Source organism: Chiloscyllium plagiosum, chromosome 36, assembly GCF_004010195.1.
Source record: "Chiloscyllium plagiosum isolate BGI_BamShark_2017 chromosome 36, ASM401019v2, whole genome shotgun sequence".
Classification (NCBI taxonomy): domain Eukaryota; kingdom Metazoa; phylum Chordata; class Chondrichthyes; order Orectolobiformes; family Hemiscylliidae; genus Chiloscyllium; species Chiloscyllium plagiosum.
The window spans coordinates 14,404,366-14,422,889 of NC_057745.1; the positions used below are offsets into that span (position 1 = coordinate 14,404,366).

Below are 18,524 nucleotides of genomic sequence, written 5' to 3' on the forward strand. Positions count from 1 at the left end.
GAGAATCGACATTTCGGGCATAAACCCTTCATCATTCCTGCACCACATTCTCGACTCTGATCTTCAGCATCTGCAGTCCTCACTTTCTCCTAGTTCAAACTTATAAACAATTTTGATAGGGTAAAAAAGGATATTCTGTTTCCATCAGCTTGTATGTCAGTATCTAGGTGTCACAATTTCAAGATTGTTAGCAAAATAACTAAGAGTGAGATGAGGAGAAATGTTAGGATTTGGGATGCACTGCCTGGTGGAGGCGGTTTCCAAAGGAGGTTTCAAAGACAGCTGGTAATATAGTTGAAAATGATGAATGTATAGGCTACGGAAATAGAGCTTGACAGTGGGATGAACTAGGCAGCTCTTTCAGGTGCCCGTGCAAACTCAGTGAGTCAAATTGCCCCCTTCACTACTGTATAATTCTGATTCTAAAAGCGCCTGTGAACAAGGATCTGATTAGAGACTGGTTAAGGATTATCGGCCTCCTACAGTCAACAGATTACTCCTCCGTATAATGGGCAACCCATAGTCCAAATGTTGTTGCCTTCAGAATAGAAGAATTGAAAAATTGCAGTAAGCAGCAGGAGAAACAGCAGAGTGGCAACTCCTCCTTTTGCTTCAATCAATGCAGAGGGGAGCTACATGTTAAACTCGAAGGAGATGGAAGGAAACGAATGCTTCAATAAAACAACTGGGTTTTGTTTTTAAGAATTAGCAGTTTTTAGAAAGGGGCAGCAAATCTCAGGCTTTTGCTTCAGAAATGTCCCAGAGCCACTAGCTGATACAAAACCGTACAAAATGAAAGTAATACAGGCTCTACCATCTCCCGGCCAGAAAACCCTGTGCAGAAGTGAACAGACTTTCTTATGAATGATGGCACAAGCGGGGGAAGTGACTCACACGTACCGTTTTTCTCTTCTTCAGAGCAATTCAGTGGAACAAAGCAGCGTGCCAATTTTTTTTTTGTTTTGCGGTTTAGTCGAGTTGAATAGAAGGGAAACTGTAGCAGAGATTCATAGGTTTATATTCCACTGGCCTAAAACGTCTCCCGCAATCCAAACAAAGTCATAATGCTCACCCATCCCCCAGGACCTGAGTACACTGTCCGAATACTGCTGGTTTAAAACATGAATAAACATTTTGCAGCAAAGGATGGAATGCCACATATAATAATTTCAGAGGCTTATAAAACGCTATGACTAAAGCTGTGAACAGTGAACACTGTACTGCAATCCAAGAAACAGCTGGGGCCCCAAGTCTATCACTTTATTAATCATGTAGTTAGCTTCAATTCTGCACGCATAATTCCTTAGAGCATGCAGCTCGTGTTTAATCATTTGAATGCTTCTGGTTTTTAGATATATATAACGGTATAAAGGGGACTTAAGCAGTTTTTTTTTTAAATCCCCAGATTCGTTTCTTCAGCATCAAGCAGTCCCTTCAGACAGAATGGGTTTCAGTCGGACGTCACAGCCAATCACCAGCAGCTCAGTCTGTGTGGTGTACTGAAAAAAAGGGGCAGAGATGATGAGGCAGAGCGCCCAGAGCTGACTCAGTTTAGCTTCTAACTTCCAGCAGTGGTTCTGTCTGCATGTGCAGCAGGCTCTGAGCTGAAGAGTTCACTTCAAGCAGTCAGTCAGCTGTCAGTCGCTGAGGCAAGGCTTCATATCTCTGAAAGAAAAATCATGGATTTGGAGTCTGGGGAACTGGGTGAAGGAGATCTCTCAGGTAGGATGGGTGTTTTTGCTCCACTTTTTTTTTGGGGAGGGGGTCAATTTGTATAATTTCCACGAAACCTTAAACCTGAAAAGGTGGCAGTGACCTTATGGCGACCTGTGCCCTACCTGTTGCATGGTTATTAATGAGGTCAGACGGCGGACTGGATTAAATACATGGCTGCTGTCCTCTTCTTCACTAAGTAAAATGTATATCCACTGCCGTTTCTAACGTAACAGAAAAATACACTGAAAAATGCACACAGCTCCCTCAGAGGAAGCTTCCGCGGTGAAACTTCACCGTCTCTGTAGTCTATTAATGGTCTATTTTTCATTTTCTCAACTTGTGATTAGTGTCTTACACAGTTCTCAGCAAGTGTCTTTCAGCCAAGTCAAACATAGAATCTGCACAAATTGATCATCAGAGGAATCAGACGGTATGTGTTGGGGGATTTCAAATCAAAAAAAAAGTTATGCTGATTCCTCCACTGAATTTCTGAGTTTGGAAAAACTCCAATTCCTGCAGCAGGAGAAAAAAAATGACTTGTGCTTTCTCTGCTGTTGAACTCCCTTAATCAAAGAAAAAGCAGTTTAACATCTGTATTAAGCTGTTCTCGTATTTTTGTATCAGAGCCCCACCTGGGCCTAAATAATGTTTCCCAGTTCATGAAAAGGGCTGTCAGTTTGCAAACAGAGTTTCAGAACAAAGCATCTGTATTGTCAAGCAGTCTACCTGCTCCTTTGCTGTAAGAAGTGATGGTCCCACTTTCTGGAAGGATGGTGGACAGGGAAAGTAACTAGGAAGCACATGACTAATGATCAATTAGTGTTTTTAGGAAATGTTGGGATCCGCTCCACTTGGCGTTAATGTCCCACTGAAAATGTGCTGATTCCTTTTTGGCAGGATTTCCTGCCTTGCTAATGAGTAATTGTTGCTCAATGATTAACAGTTCCTGTGCCGAGTAGATGTCGACACCAGTTAACAACCTCAGCTGTTTGCATTGTGATCTTCCCTCTGCTTCAGACAGTCATACCATTGCTGTTTATACAATCTTGGTCCACAGTAAACAAAACTAACATTCTGGGTACCAGATTTATACCAGCTGGAAGTCTGCGACAGAGCACTAATTTGTGTGAACAGGCTGAGGTAAGTCAAATGCCACTTCCTGTCACACAAAATTGTGATAGTAATCCAACTCGAACACATGGTCTTAAACTTCTGGAATAGTAGAAAGACCTTGGCACACTTGGAGTCATAGAGATGTGCAGCACGAAAACAGACCCTTCAGTCCAACTCGTCCATGCTGACTAGATATTCTAAGTTAATCTAGTCCCATTTGCCAGTACTTGGCCCATATCCCTCTAAACCTTTCCCAATCATGTACCCATCTAGATGCCTTTTAAATGTTGTTATTGTACTAGCCTCCACCACTTCCTCTGGCAGCTCATTCCATACGCACACCATCCTCTGCGTGAAAACGTTACCCCTTAGGTCCCTTTTAAATCTTTCCCCTCTCACCCTATGTCCTCCAGTTCTGGACTCCCCCACCCCAGGGAAAATACCTTGTCTATTTACTGTATCCATGCCCCTCATAATTTTATAAACCTCTATACGTTCACCCCTCAGCCTCCAAGGGTCCATTTGCCCCTTTTTGATTGCCTGCTGATCACTATGAACTTGTGCTGCTAAATGTGGATTCCCAATTGAATGTAACTTATGGAGACCAAGCCCCATTATTTACTTTAATAAAAGTAATTCATTTATTTCAATATCAGATTTGGAATTGCACATTCACTTAGATCAGTAATGCTGTCCATGACCTGAATTTGGAAGCGTTTATGTCACATGCCTGTGTCCATCTGACTTTTGCAATATAAAGTTCCTTAAAAGGTAGTTGATATGGGACTGTGCCTTCACCTCCCCTGGGCCATTAACCCTGGAATTCCCTCCTTTTCTTTAAGTCACTCTTTAAAATCTACCTCTGTGATCACACTGTTGGCCGAGTGTCCTAACGTCTGTTTATGTCACTGTGTCAAATTATTGTCTGATCTTATTGGGACATTCTTACCATCTTTAAATATGATGCTGGATAAATTGCAATTTCTTGTTGACATGAGTTAGTGCAAATGCTGCAAAAGCCATTTCAGCATAACTACTTTTGTGCCAGATGGTATTAATAGACTGTACAATTATTGTTATTATAGTACTTGGAGGAACACTATGATATTAAAGGACGATGTCCATGCCCCTTAAATTGGGAAATAAGCACCATTTTTAGAAGTGTATTTTCCTGCTTTAGAGGAACATTTTTATGAAGCACCGCTCAAGTGGAATCTTGTTGAGGACTTGGGGAAAGGGGTCTCACCTGCAGGTGGAGAGCCAGTGAGAACCTTGTGTCACCTCATTTTGGCTATGGCAATGCCCATAATGGGCCTTTCACCGCAATTACCACTACACAGGGGGCACAGGTCATGCCTACCGCAGGCTGACGATCAATCAGAGTTGAAAAGCATGGCACTGGAAAAGTACAGCAGATCAGGCAGCATCCAAGGAACAAGAGTCCGCATTTCAGGCATAAGCTCTTTATCAATCAGGCCTGCCAGTCTTGTGCTCAGCAGTGCCACTGAAAGTAGTGACAGCTCCTGGCTCGACAAGCACTGGAGTCCCAGGATCAAGGAGCAAGCCACAGTTATACAAGTGGGAGTTGCATGGAGAGGAGTGTAGAGAGGTCAGCAGCAAGGACAGTTACTTCCTGATGTCAATTCCCTCGATGCTTTTTTTTATCGAGAGCCCCCCACCCCTCCCCAGGAGTTGGGAAGCTGACGTTCAGTGAACAGGTCCATCTGGAGCAGGACTGGGCTGAGGCTGTTAAGTGGTCTTTAGTTGGGGGTGGTGGAACAGAACATCAACCATGGGCCTAGCTGGTGGATGTAGGAGCATGGTGGAGTTCACCACTCTACCTACTTAAGTCTCCTTGCCACCTGCAAGCTCGCTACAGAAAGTGGGCAGAAGGTTTTGTCCCATCAGGAAGGAAACATGAAGAAAAGAGAGACTTGCCCTTTTTAAAGACATTAGAATTGTCAAAAGTATTTTGAAGTCAATGTTGATGTGTCATTGCTGTTTTGATGTAGGAATCATGGCAGCTAATGTGCACAGCAAGATCCCACAAACAGCAATTCGGTAATGACTTGACAGTCTGTATTTGTGAAATTGGTGGGGGATTAAATATTGGCCAGACTATTGGGGAGAATACCTTGCTTTTCTTAACAAGCAAACGTGCCATGGAATCATTTTTGTGTGAATGGAAAGAGAAGGACTGAGCTTAGTGTCTGAACCAGGGAGATAGTTCCTTCAATTCCACAACAGTCAGCCTCGATTTAATGCTGGAGTCTCTGGAGTAGGACACTGAACCTACAATCCATCTGCCTTGGAGTGAGAGTGCAAATCACTGAACCATGTCAGATGCAAGCGCATGATGTGATGGCAAAGTTTCTGAACTGACATAGGTGAACAAGCTTTGCTTCATTTCCAGTATCATGAATGTTCTAAATCCACACCATGGTGCAAATGGAAATAATTCAGAAATACTAAAGTTTTATAATATGAATAGCAAGTGAATACATTTTGCTCCAGCTTTTAATCTGACTGGCAAAATAAAATTACTGCGAACATAAAGCAGAGAAACGTAATGATCGGAAGATATCAATCTATGCAAGCAGTCAGACCAGACTCTGCAGGCGCGGATGTATTTTACTGCATCACATCACAGATAATTTGTTGCCCAGATCCCAGCTCCATTTCGGAGTATTTTTTAGTTGTAGAAATGATAACCAAAGCATAAATTCCAGCACTGAAGCATGCTGTCTATAAACCACACGTTTTATCTCCAAGTTTCCGAGGGATTACTTGTTCATAAATAAACTGTCCTGTTTCAACGGAAACATCTGGAGCCATTGTTTGTAGCTGAATTGTGTTTAACTAACCATGGTGCTGTGTAAATATTTTGTACATCATGAACTCATTTTAAAGGGGGCTTGCTTTGATGTATCAAAGGACATTTCTGGGGGAGTGGCTGGTTAGAAGTTGATCTATCATAGAATCCCTACAATGTGGAAGCTGGCCATTAAGCCCATCAAGTCCATGCTAACCATCTGAAGAGCATCCCACACAGACCCACACTATCCCTGTAACCTCGCATTTCCCATGTCTAATCCACCTAGCCTGGACACTATGGCCAATTTAGCATGGCGAACCTGCACATCTTTGGACTATGGGAGGAAACTTGTGCAGACACAGGAAAATGTGGAAACGCCACAGTCACCCAAGAGTGGAATTGAGTCCCTGGCGCTATGCGGCAGCAATGCTTGTACTATTTTTATTTAGGCAAGAACGTAAGCGAATGAAGCAATAACCACGACCAGAAGTGAGAGAAACAAGGATGTCCTTACAGCCCACCATGAACCCAGTGCTTTTCCACTTACAGTATCAAATTTATTCTTCAAGAATTCTTAGGTTATCTGTGTAATTTGTCCCATTGTAATGAATATGTACCAGCCTGTCTCTGTTAACAGATCCCTTGTCTCTGGGTGAAGGTGTTGATGCCCACACCAGAACCGGAGTTCAGAATCCAAAGCCACATCCGGGGAGTGAGGTTGCCAGAAATGCTGATTGTTCTCTTTGGAGCAAAGAGAAGATCTGGGAGAGGGTTTCAAAATTATGACCTGGCTGCATAGTGCAGAAAGAGAAACCGTTCCAGCTTTTAAAAAGAAAAAGATGGCACTGATTTAGATTAATTTGCAAAAGGAGCAAATGTCGTGTTTCCTCACATGACAAGTATTTAGGGTATGGAATGCACTGGCTGGAAATGTGGTGAGGGCAAGTTCAATTGAGACATTCAAGAGGGCATTTATGGGGGCGAGCAGAAGTATGGCAGTAGTTAATGATCTTCATCTGAAGAGCCTGTCCAGACATGATGGGCCAAATGGCCACCTTCTGTGCCATAACACTTCTGTGAATGATTCTGAATCCCATCTTGCCAGATGGCGTATAAAAGCTGCTTTTATATTTCACCCAAGGAATATGAGAGTAAAGTTGCCAATAAAATTGGGCTTCCTTTTTCTAATTCTCTGGCGCACTACACTGCTGTTGCTGTCAGCTCTGAGGCTCATCTGCCCCTGGTATTAGAGTGCCCTTGCGTGGAATATCAAAGCAGCTAAAGATCCCAATTTGAAGAAACTCTTCCAACATTTCCATTACCAATCAACAATTTAGTTGACTGACTGAGCTTCTGTGTCCATCTAGATCAGCTGTGACAGGGAGTATGATTCTGGCTCTTTCTAAAAATGCTGCATTTTAATTTTGACAGCCAGACACCTCCCAATGCATTTTGCAACATGAAAGCAGCACGGTAATATAGATGTTGCCTATGAGGCAGTATGAAAAGGTGGGAGATGAGGCAAAGACAATGTTATATTAATCTGCAGTGCAGATAGTGTGATAAGTGATCCAGGAACACCTTCCCTTCAAAGAAAAAAATCTTTGCAATGATCTGAGATTATGTTTTCTTTTGAGTGATTGTTTTGGTGAAATCAGTGTCTACACTACCATGCACAATGCGCAGCTGTTCCTGTTGCTAATCCTAAACTGGAGTGCCTCCTGTGTTTATCTAACACAATCTGTGTGCTGAAATCTCCACTATAGCTTGCTGCCTTTAGTAAGTAGACAAGTAATTTCCAAAACCGTTTGTACCTGAAAGCAATGTTTCTGATTTTACACCATCCTTGATGCCTTTGCGAATGTTTCTTCACAAGAACTTCATGATCAGAAACACACATGCTGTTGTAAAAATTTCTTCCACACTCCTCCTTCTAGTGTATGTGCATAGAGTACATTTTTAAGTGGACAAAATGTACAATGCAATTTTCAATATACTACTTGTGCCCTGTCTAGTTACAAGCAGGAGTCTAATATACAATTGGTCTTAGGCTACTAAACAGAAGTGTCTGAAAAAGAAAGATGATTCCTATTGGCAGTTTTGCCCTCTGAAAGCAGCAGGTACCCTAGTTATCATTGTTTACTTCAAATGTTAGTGTTGCTGTGTGCACACACAGGTAGGGACACAGATATTGCCTTTAACATGATTACAAATTTCAAGGTGTTTCACACCAAGCCATTAGAAAGACATTAAGGCAAACTATCAGAACCTTGACAATAGATTGGGTTTTGAGAAGAATGTTAAAGGAGGGAGAGATAGAGAAGCACGTGGCTTGGAGAGAATTCCAAAGCTTTGCACTTACTCTGCTCTCTTTCAAATGTCAAATGTTAAAACCTCTCTGCTTTGGCCATCTGTCCAACAATGTCAGATGGAAATGCCACATTTCAAATTAATGACTTTATCCAAGATTTGTTTATGCTATTTTAGCTTCCATCAAAATCTAATTGCAATTGTTTATTTTGTTAACTGAAAATTTAGATTTAAGGTTTTTGTTAAAGTTTTTAACTTTCTGGTTTGTGAGAACGATTCTGGCTGCTTATGCTTGGACACCTCTTGAGATAGCACCAAATTTAACGTTTTTTTTTAAATCACTCATGAAACATGGGTATCGCTGGCTGGGCCAGCATTTTTTGCCCATTCCTAGTTGCCCTTCAGAAAGTCACAGTGAACTGCCTTCTTGAACTGCTGCAGGCTGTGCTGCAGGCTGATCCGCAAAGCCATTAGGGAGGGAATTCAAGGATTTTGACCCAGCAACAGTGAAAGACCAGCAATATATTTCCAGGTCAGGACGGTAGAGGACATGAAGGGGAAAGAGCGGATTCGGGTATTCCAATGTATCTGCTCCTCTTGTCCTTCGAGATGATAGTGGTTGCGTGTTTGGAAGGTGCTGTTGAAGTTCTCTGGTAAATTTCTGCGGTGTGTCTTGTAGCTGATAGGCAGTACCCTATTAATCCCGAGACCCAGGAAGTGTTCTGGGGGCTTGGATTCCAACCCTGCCATGAAATTAGAATTCTGACAACTACTGCTGATTGTCAGGAAAAAGAACCCACCTGATCCAGTAATTCCCTCTTAGCCTACATGTGACTCCAGACCCACAGCAATGTGGTTGACTCTTAATAGCCCTCTGGGCAATTAGGAATGGGCAATAAGTGGTGGTCCTCGAGGTAAAAACAATGACTGCAGATGCTGGAAACCAGATTCTGGATTAGTGGTGCTGGAAGAGCACAGCAGTTCAGGCAGTGCTCCTTGGATGCTGCCTGAACTGCTGTGCTCTTCCAGCACCACTAATCCAGAATAAGTGGTGGTCCTAGCTAGTGATGCCCACATCCCATGAATAAATAAAAGTTCACTTTTTACTGTTACTAAGCATCAATGGTGCTTTGTTCTAAATGGCATCAAGTTATATGTGTGGTTGGAGCTGCACTCATTCAGGCAAGTGGAGTATTCCATCACACTCCTAACTGTCTTGTAGATGGTAGACAGGATTTGAGGAGTCAGGAGATGTTACTTGCCGCAGTATTCCTAGCGTCTGACCTGCTCACATAACCACTGTATATGTGGACAGGCCAGTTCGGTTTCTTGGTCAATGATAACCTCAATGTTGATTAGTGGGGAATTTAGTGATGGCAATGCCATTGGATGTTAAGAAGCAATGGTTAGATTGTCTCCATGCAAATGGTTATTGCCTGGCATTTGTGTGGCATGAATGTTACTTATCATTTTTTTGGCCCACACGTGGATAGTCTCCTGTTCTTGCTGCATTTGGACACTTGCTGCTTTAGTATCTGAGAAGTAATGAGTGGTGCTGAACATTGTGCAATCATCAGTGAACATCTCCACTTCTGACCTTATGGTGCAGGAAAAGTCATTGTTGAATATAGTTGGGCCTAGGACATTACCCTATGTCCTAGAACTGATGACTGACCTCCACCAACAACAAACATTTTCTTATGTTCCAGGATTGACACCAACCAACAGAGTTTGCCCCCTGATTCCCATTATTCCAGTTTCGCTAGAGCTCTTTAATGCCACACTGGCATGTCAAGGAAGGTAAGAGTGACTGCCCTTCTGGAATTCATCTTTCGTCCATGTTTGAACCAAGGCTATAATGAGGTCAGGAGCTAAGTGGGCCTAGTGGAACCCAAACTGAGCATCAGTGAGCAGGTTCCCATCCAGAGAGGGGAAATTGATGTGACCAAGATCACTAGAAATTTCCAGGTAGTTTTCTTCAAAATCAGCAGTGAGCATCATCTTTCTCTATGACCATAAAATCGGTGCCAGCATAGTTAGGTGCTAAATCCCCTCAAACTTTTATGATCTACTAAGTTGTGATTGTCAAATTCAGGCTGAATTTTGATGTGCTGTTGTAGATCAAACAAAACTGAAGATATTTCTCAATATCGTTTAATATTTAGAACTTTACAGCTGTGAAAGAGAAAGGGCTGAAAAATAATAGGCATGAGATGACTGTGTGCAGCTTCACTGTTTCTGAATAGAAAGTAGGTGTCACTGGTAATGCAGGCGTTTGCTACCCCATTCCTAATTGCCCTTGCAACTGAATTGACCATTTCAGAGGGCAGTTAAGAGTCAATCACATTGCGGTGGGTCTGGCAGCACATGTGTGCCAAACCAGGTAAGATTGGATGATTTCCTTGCAATGACAAGTGAACAACATGCTTTTATTTACAACTGATGCTGATAGCTATCAGTCATCACTACAGATATTAGGTTTACATTCCAAAGTTATTAATTGAGTTTAGATTCTATATCAACTGCCATGGTGGGATTTGAACCATTGCTTCCAGAGCCTCTGGATGGCTAGGGATATTACACCATGCCACTCTCCAGGATTGTCATGGATTTATTATTTAAGTACCATACAATAAAACAAGTATGTTTTGTCTCAAGACAGTAACATGGACGCATTTTGCAGGTTGGAGTTTGCAGTTGTGCCACCTACCTTACTCATTATACTTTGGGCAAGGTCACCTCAATATATATACCAATCTAATCACAATGAATCTCTAACTAATTTGGTTAATTTGTTTATCATAACTTTATGTTCCCACATCTTTTTGTTAATAGCAGCCTTTAAATGAAAACAAATTACTTGAATATCCCATTTTCTCATACTACCTTTTTAATTTTAAGTTACAATTATTGGTCAGTGCATTGAGTATAGGAGTTGGGAGGTCATGTTGAAGCTGTACAGGACATTGGATACGTCACTTTTGGAATACTGTGAGCAATTCTGGTCTCTATGCTATAGAAAGGATGTTGTGAAACTTGAAAGGGTTCAGAAAAGATTTACAAATATGTTGCCAGGGTTTGCGCTATGAGGGGGAGACTGAACATACTGGGGCTAATTTCTCTCCTTCGGAGGCTGAAGGTTGACCTGAGGTGTTTAAAATCATGAGAGGCATGAATAGGGTAAATAGACAAAGTCTTTTTTCCTGGGGTGGGGGAGTCCAGAATTAAAGGGCATAGGTTTAAGGTGTGAAGGGAAAGATTTAAAGGGACCTAAGGGGCAACTTTTTCATGCAGAGTGTTGCATGTATGGAATGAGCTGCCAGGGGAAGCAGTGGAGACTGGTACAGTTTCAACACTTAAAAAGCATCTGGATGGGTATATGGATAGGAAGGGTTTAGAGGGATAAGAGCCAAATGCTTGGAAATGGGTCTAGATTAATTTGATATCTGGTTGACATGGACGGGTTAGACTGAAGTGTCTGTTTCCATGCTGTATATCTCTGACTCTATGGTTCTATATCTAATTTCTTGCTATGCTCCTCGCCTGCCACGTATTGGAAGTTGTTGATGTTCTGCTTAATGGGAGAAAGTATACTGTTCTGACACTTCTATAAATATCTCATTTTATTGATGGCCTATTTTTATAGGTCTCCCTGAGTTGAGATCCTTTACAGATATTTAAGAAAATGTCCTACTTAACCAGTTCACTAGAATATAGATACCACATCAATTTAGCTAACAACTATCCTGTGTGTATAGATTTCCCCGTTCCAGAATTATTGCAGCATCCAATGAAGGTGAAACCATTATAATCCATTTCCTAAGCTCTGCTTTTCCACTTCCACATAATATTCCAGCATTTGGCATGTGGAGTAATACCTTCGAGGAATTCCCATTCAGCTTTCACCTGAAACTGTCCTTGACAGACTTTCATTTCTCCCCTCCTTCAGCTGCTGTTTCACATGTGAACCTCGATATAACTTTTTGCCCTCCCTTTGCAGAGCATTTCCCACTGGTTCTTAAGTGTGGAAGCATGGTTTCTGGGAAAAGTACATGCAATTCAGGACTTGTGGTGAATGTTTTAAGGAAATGATCTAGCCTTTTAACTAAAGAATGGTTTATCACACTTTTGTCCTACTTTCCTCTTCTTCCTGGACAACTGCTCACTGCCCAGTGTCATAGTTTTATCACTGATTTCCCAGTCGTGTAATGGAATTTTAGACCATTTCCAGCAATGAAAATCTTACACATGTACAAGTTATGTAAATGGCGCATTTCAACAGATTTTGTTCTATTCATTTAATGGATTATAGATTAGAATTTTATAAGGAGCAAGCTTCAGATTCCAACATTGTGATCTAAGATTAACTTCTTTCCAAAGAAAGCATTTTTTGATTTATTTGTCAAATTATTTCGGGTGAGCTTGTTTCTTTGTAGTCAGTTAAACCTATTGTCTAGAATCCCAAGGCTGAAGACACAGAATTAGTTCTTGCTGAAAAATCAGTAGTATCTTGATGTTCTCAAACTCGGCATGGTCTGCAGGACAGTATAGAAGACATGACTGAAGAATTTGCAATTCCTAGAAGTGCAAGAGCTGAACCATCTCTGCATCCCCTTGACTTCGGCTCCGTCATATTTATCACTCATCAATTCAAATCATTTGAATAAAGAAATGATTCACTGCATTGGGTACAGTAAAGGCTTCAATAGCTTTAGTGCTGAATAATGATGCTTCAGGAATAGATGTGCCTTTAAGACATTCTGCGTTATAGCAGCGAAGAACAACACCGGTATCTACACAGCAAAGTGTCAAGAAATGGTCAGGTGTGTTCTTCGCACACTTTGGGCAACTCCTATCTGACACTTTTGGTCCATTAGTCTACTCAAATAAATCAGCAAAACTATGTAAGGTCTTCTTGACAATGCTATCAAGAAGCACTTAGACGTTTCTAAGCCTCTTTCGGTATTATTTTCCTTTCCACCAGGACCACACCTGTTCAGATTTGATCCAGAAGTACAACAGCTGAATTCTGGAGGTGAATTGAGTGACTACACCTGATGTCAAAACAGCATTTGACTGACTGTGGCACCAATGAGCCCCAGCAAGATTGAAGTCAGAAAACTCAACTCTGGCTGGAACCAAGCATCAAAAACACATGGAGGCCAATCATCTGAGCCTGGGACATTGTTGTATGAGTTCCTCAGCTGCTTCATCAATAAACTTTTTTTTTTCCTGTCATAAGGTCGAAACTGGGGAAGATCGCTGATGCTTGCACAGGATTATTTTTCAGCAATTCCTGTCAAAGTGAGGGTGGCCATGATTCATTAGCAGCAAGAAGCAGAAAACATTCAGGGTTGGAGTGATAGTTAGTTAGAGACAAAACAACTGCAGATGCTGGAATTCCTCACACCCCTTACACCCACCCCCTGAAAAAGGGTTACACCCGAAAATGCTGACTTCTCCACCTTCTGATGCTGCCTGGCTTGCTGTGTTCTTCCTGCCTCCTGCTTGTCTACCTTGCAGTAAAAGTGGCAAGTAATATTTGTACCTCACACATTTTTGTACTGATTCTTCTCAAGAAAAACTATAGCAATAACATCAACGAAGCCCCTACCATCTGAAGTAAGGTGGCCACTGACTGAGCTGAAAAAAGTTATTTTTCCACTTTAGCCTCTACATTCCTATACATGCCAAGTTAATTCCAAACTTCATTATAATTCATTGAAGTGAGCTCAACAATTGCATTTGTATTCGATTTTAAAAACAACATAATAAAACTTTAGCATCAAATAAAGATTTGATTTAACCTGCCTCAGGCTGAGTGTTTCCAGACATGAGGGACAGAGACAGGCTGTCCAGTACAATATTTTGGAATAATATTGCTGTTCCTTCAGTGCTGCTGGGTCAAAATCCTGGACTGTGCTCCCTAACAGTACTGTGGATGTAACAACACCACGTGAACTGCAACAGTTCGAAGGTGACCCAGCACCAGCTTCTGCAGGCAATTAATAAAGGGCAATAAAGATTTGCTTTGCCAATATCTATCTCATGAATAAATAAGTAAGAAGATAATTGCTTAAAAGAATTTGGGAAAGAAATAAAGACCTAGAGATGCACAGCACGGAAACAGACCCTGTGGTCCAACTTGTCCATCTCGACCATGTGAAGGACTCAATAATGAGGTCATGCTTTCAAGGTGAGGTGAAAAGTTTAAGGGGGATACACACAGCAAGTACTTTACACAGAGGGTGTTAAGTCCCTGGAACGTGTTGCCAGCAGAGGCAGTAGTGGAAGGCACGGTAGATTCATTCAAGATGCAACTGTCCAGATGCAGGAGTAGGTAGGGAGCAGAGGGATACAGATGCTTAGGAATTGGGCGACAGATTTAGACCATGGATTTGGATCAGCTCAGGCTTGGAGGGCCGAAGGACATGTTCCTGGACTGTACATTTTCTTTGTTCTCTTTGACCAGATATTCTAACCTAATCTACTCCCATTTGCTGGCACTTGGCCCATATCCCTCTAAACTCTTTCTATTATATACCCATCCAGATGCCTTTTAAATTATGTAATTGTACCAGACTCCTCCCCTTCCTCTGACAGCTCATTCTATACACTCTCCACCCTCTGTGAAAAAGTTGCCCCTAAATTGACAAGGTCTTTTCCCTGTGGTGGGGGAGTTCAGAATTAGAGGGCATAGGTTTAGGGTGAGAGGGGAAAGATATAAAAGGGGCCTCCGTGAGAAATAAAATCTGAGCAAAATGTGATCATGCATGACTCAGTGTGATACTGAGAAATGCAGATCATGTTGCTTATCACTGGAACCAGAAAAAAAACACCTTTTTGCTGATTTATTATCCAGTAAATCATGTTGGAAATGTATTTGCAGACATTGGCCTCTTGTTCAGATCTCACTGGGGACAGGAAGAGGTGCAGATTTGTACATTTCTGGACTGCAGTCTGTCTGGGCACCACACTTGAGGGAGGACATTTAGAGAGGTTTCAGAACAGGGCACATGAAAACGTGCCTCTGCTCAGTTATGTGGACAGAACTAAGGCTGGGGCATTTCTATTCTAAATTTCAAGGGCTGTGAATCAAGTATTGGAAAGTGGGATGAGTGTGGGTTTAGAGTAGGTTGTTGTCATTATGGACTTGAGGGGCTGAAGGCCTCCTCTCTACTGTATGATTCTGTGATTCCTCCTCTTGAGAATTGAATGTTGAGTGGGGGTTTGAAGGTTTTCAAAATCATGAAGAAACTGTTGCCATTGGTGGAAAGCTCGCAAAGCGGGAACACCAATGTAATTTGCTGTGCTAGAAGGTAAGGGTAAAGGAGTGAGATTGCTGAGTTGCTCTTGCAGAGAGGTGTCAGGAACACAATGGGCTGAATGGCCTCTTTGTAAATATCCAGTGCTGAAACGGTGACATTGACCACAGCAAAAAAGCAGGCTGACACCTGTATGATCATATCATGTATGAAAAATATTATTCGGGGCAAGATATTACGCGTCCTTTCTAAAACCTGAAATGTATTGCCAACCGCAAGCTCTGTGCTCACATTTCCTGTAATGTCAGGACAATGAAATGCATAATGTTAGGATATTGGTGTACAGAAAAATATACCAAATATCCACTACCCAAGTTATTTCCCCCTTTTATCTAGGAACTATTTGGCTTTAATTCATTTAGTGAAGTATTTCTGTTATCACCTCTCAGTTCTATTCCCATTTGCTGTTTATTCATTTAAGTGTTTGTCCCACATGCACTCACTTTAAAAGGAAGGGAGTTGGACTCTTTTGGGTTCTGAATTTACATAATTCCAAAGCTTTCCAAACAGTTGGAAGGTCTAGTTAAAACATAAGCTTTAGGCTTTGAGCAGGACAATAATTAATCCGGGTAGTTTGGCTAAAATACAGACAAAAGAATTAGTTAAATGTAAGTCTCTGGCCATGTGCCATCATCTTGAATTCCTGCTGAATCGAGTTTATTTCACTTGATACAGAACTTAGACTAAAAAGGAAACAGAAAATTGTAGCCAGGAGACAATCTAACAAATAGTTGGATATTTCTGACATTTCTGTTTTATATTAAAGGATTTTGTTTGACTTTAGTGTGCGGAATTGGTGTTGATGAATTATTGTGCTAGACAGTGTTAAGAAAAACAAATTTAAGACCAGTGGAGATAAGGAAATTAAATTGCCTATTTAAACAAGAGAATGTGCAGAAAAACAGGCCGTCACTACAGGTTACATTTATGTAACATCTTTAAACAGATAAATCTTCTCCAGATACCTTGCAGTTAGGAACCAGGCACACTGTCTCGCACAATAATTTGGGCCAAACCTACAGTGGGAAAGGTGCAAAGTTCTGTTACAAAGATGCATGGACTTCTAGAGTGTACACAAGCTGAATCCTTTCCCACCAGTGGTAAATTTGTAGAGGGTGATGTAGGGAGTTAGACCTTGAAGGGCACAGAATATAAGCAAAGGTGAAAGTTTGAAGGAAGTTGCCAAGATGGGAAGGAATGCGGTTTAATTGGGCTTTATAGATGAGGATGGGGATTACGGAGTTGATGCAAAAAGAGAAACCGATTCAAGGTAGATTGACAAGGAGATACATGAGGAGAGCTTTGTGCAGTTAAGGCGCTTAGAAGTTTAGGTATGATATTTGGAGACTGGTTGGAAGAGCATTGAATTTGGAGGTAACAGAGCCAGGATATGAATTAGATGTGGTAAGAACATTTCATTGGTAGAAATAAGTGGGCTTGATGTAGGGGTATAGGGCTTAAAGCTTAGCTTTAAGAGGAACTTAACTCTAATTTCACCAAATAAGGTCAGTGTAGATTCAACTGTACTTGTGTACTTCAAGCTTCAGAGTTCAGTAAGTCCTTAGAGCATTCCTTTCCTTACATCATAACTTAAATATTAATGAAAGTATTAAAATGATCAAAACAAGTTTGTGTTAATTGTGTTTAATAAACTTCAATTTTGTGCTAAATATGTCAAGGATTTGATATGTAGGCTATTTGTAATTCTGATACTTTTAAAAGAATGATGGAATTTTAGATTTGGGGAAAGCAAAATATTTCAAACCAATTAGTACCAGTTCAGGACTTGATATGAGCTATCTGACCAACTTGATGGAATAATTTCATATATGATGACCCCTAAGGAGGAAATATTATCACTTGGCTTTGCATGAAGTGTATTTATACTTTGCTGCTAAACCAACTTTGTAAACTGAAATAAAAGTCACTAAATCAGCATTAAACCTTCTAATAAACAGCCACAAACATCCAGGAGGTAAACCCAGGAATTTCAAGTCCAATTTTTCTGCCTCATGAAACTAGAAATCTAGCAAAACTCCACAGAATTTGGTATTCAAATTTCTTTCTTCACTGAAATCTATTTAATTTTTCAGTGGGGAGTATGTCCTCACCATGAATCTAATAGCTTAACTACAATTCAAAGATAAAAAGCTAACTAATTAGGGTGAAGATTCCTTTGATATTAAAGATGAAAGATTGTTTTAATGATTTAAGTAGGCATGAGACTGAAGATTAACTGAGATTGGAGATGAAAGATTTTCAAGGTAGTTTTGTAGATTTATATCATTAGCCTGTAACATGACAATTGTCAGCTGGCTTTACTGTATAGTCACAGATTTCTGGCAACAAGGTTCCATAATTAATAATTTATTAATGCACCAGATGCTAGCAGGAGAAATAAATTTATTTTGTGTATACGGTCCAACACACAACCAAAACATGCTCAATTAAAACAAATCAGCATGCAAACGCTCTTCTTTTCCTTTCATGACATTTCTTCTGTACCAGATCCCTGTCTCGTACAAACAGAGATTATTCTGCAGCATTTAATGTCATTTTATATTCATAGCTGATACAGAGTACCTTGTTGAAGAGTCTGGTAAGATTGAAGCCATCTACATCAGGCATTGCGTACTGTTTCCATCAGCCATGTGGAGAGGCAGGACATAGCAAATCAATATCTCCCTGACATTCAAGTTGGCAAGGAAATCTAACTGGATTTGAAAACCTTGTTCATAAATCTAATGACATTTTTTGCTTTCTACTTTCTAAAATCCCAAATATCCTTCTTGGCACCATTTGACAAAGTTGCCAGTTGTATTAATTTAGAAATTCAGCGTTGCTTTCCAATTCTAGGTATCCACTTTTGTACTCAGCAACTATGCTCTCTGCAGCTGACCTCGCCTGCTGTTTGATTTAATATTCTTGATATTGAACTCAACGATACAAGCAAATTAAACTTTCACATTTGGCTAAATATTGCCAGGTTTTCTGTGGCACATGGAAATACCTTTTATATTGAATGTGACTGGGAGCCTGCAACCTGCCTCCCAAGGTATGTATAATGATCCATATGTGGAAGACAAAATTCATCAGCCAAAGGCTGAACTAGCCCAAGGAAGTGCTAACTGAGGAAGGAAGTATTTGAGGATCAGGAACTCAGACGTGAGACTATTGCAAAGTGTTGGAGTGTCACCACCAATGGTGGCCTTTCAAATCTGTTGGGAAGAAAGATTACCCAAAAG

The 18,524-nt window shown here is 40.9% G+C and overlaps 1 long non-coding RNA gene across 1 annotated transcript; it reads left to right on the forward strand.

Moving 5' to 3' along the window:
- The first annotated feature begins 1,377 nt into the window (after positions 1–1,377).
- On the forward strand, positions 1,378–16,369 carry LOC122540823. The gene is made up of 3 exons (XR_006309427.1): positions 1,378–1,722; positions 8,669–8,671; positions 16,359–16,369. It is a non-coding gene; the product is annotated as an uncharacterized LOC122540823 (long non-coding RNA).
- Positions 16,370–18,524: the final 2,155 nt, after the last annotated feature.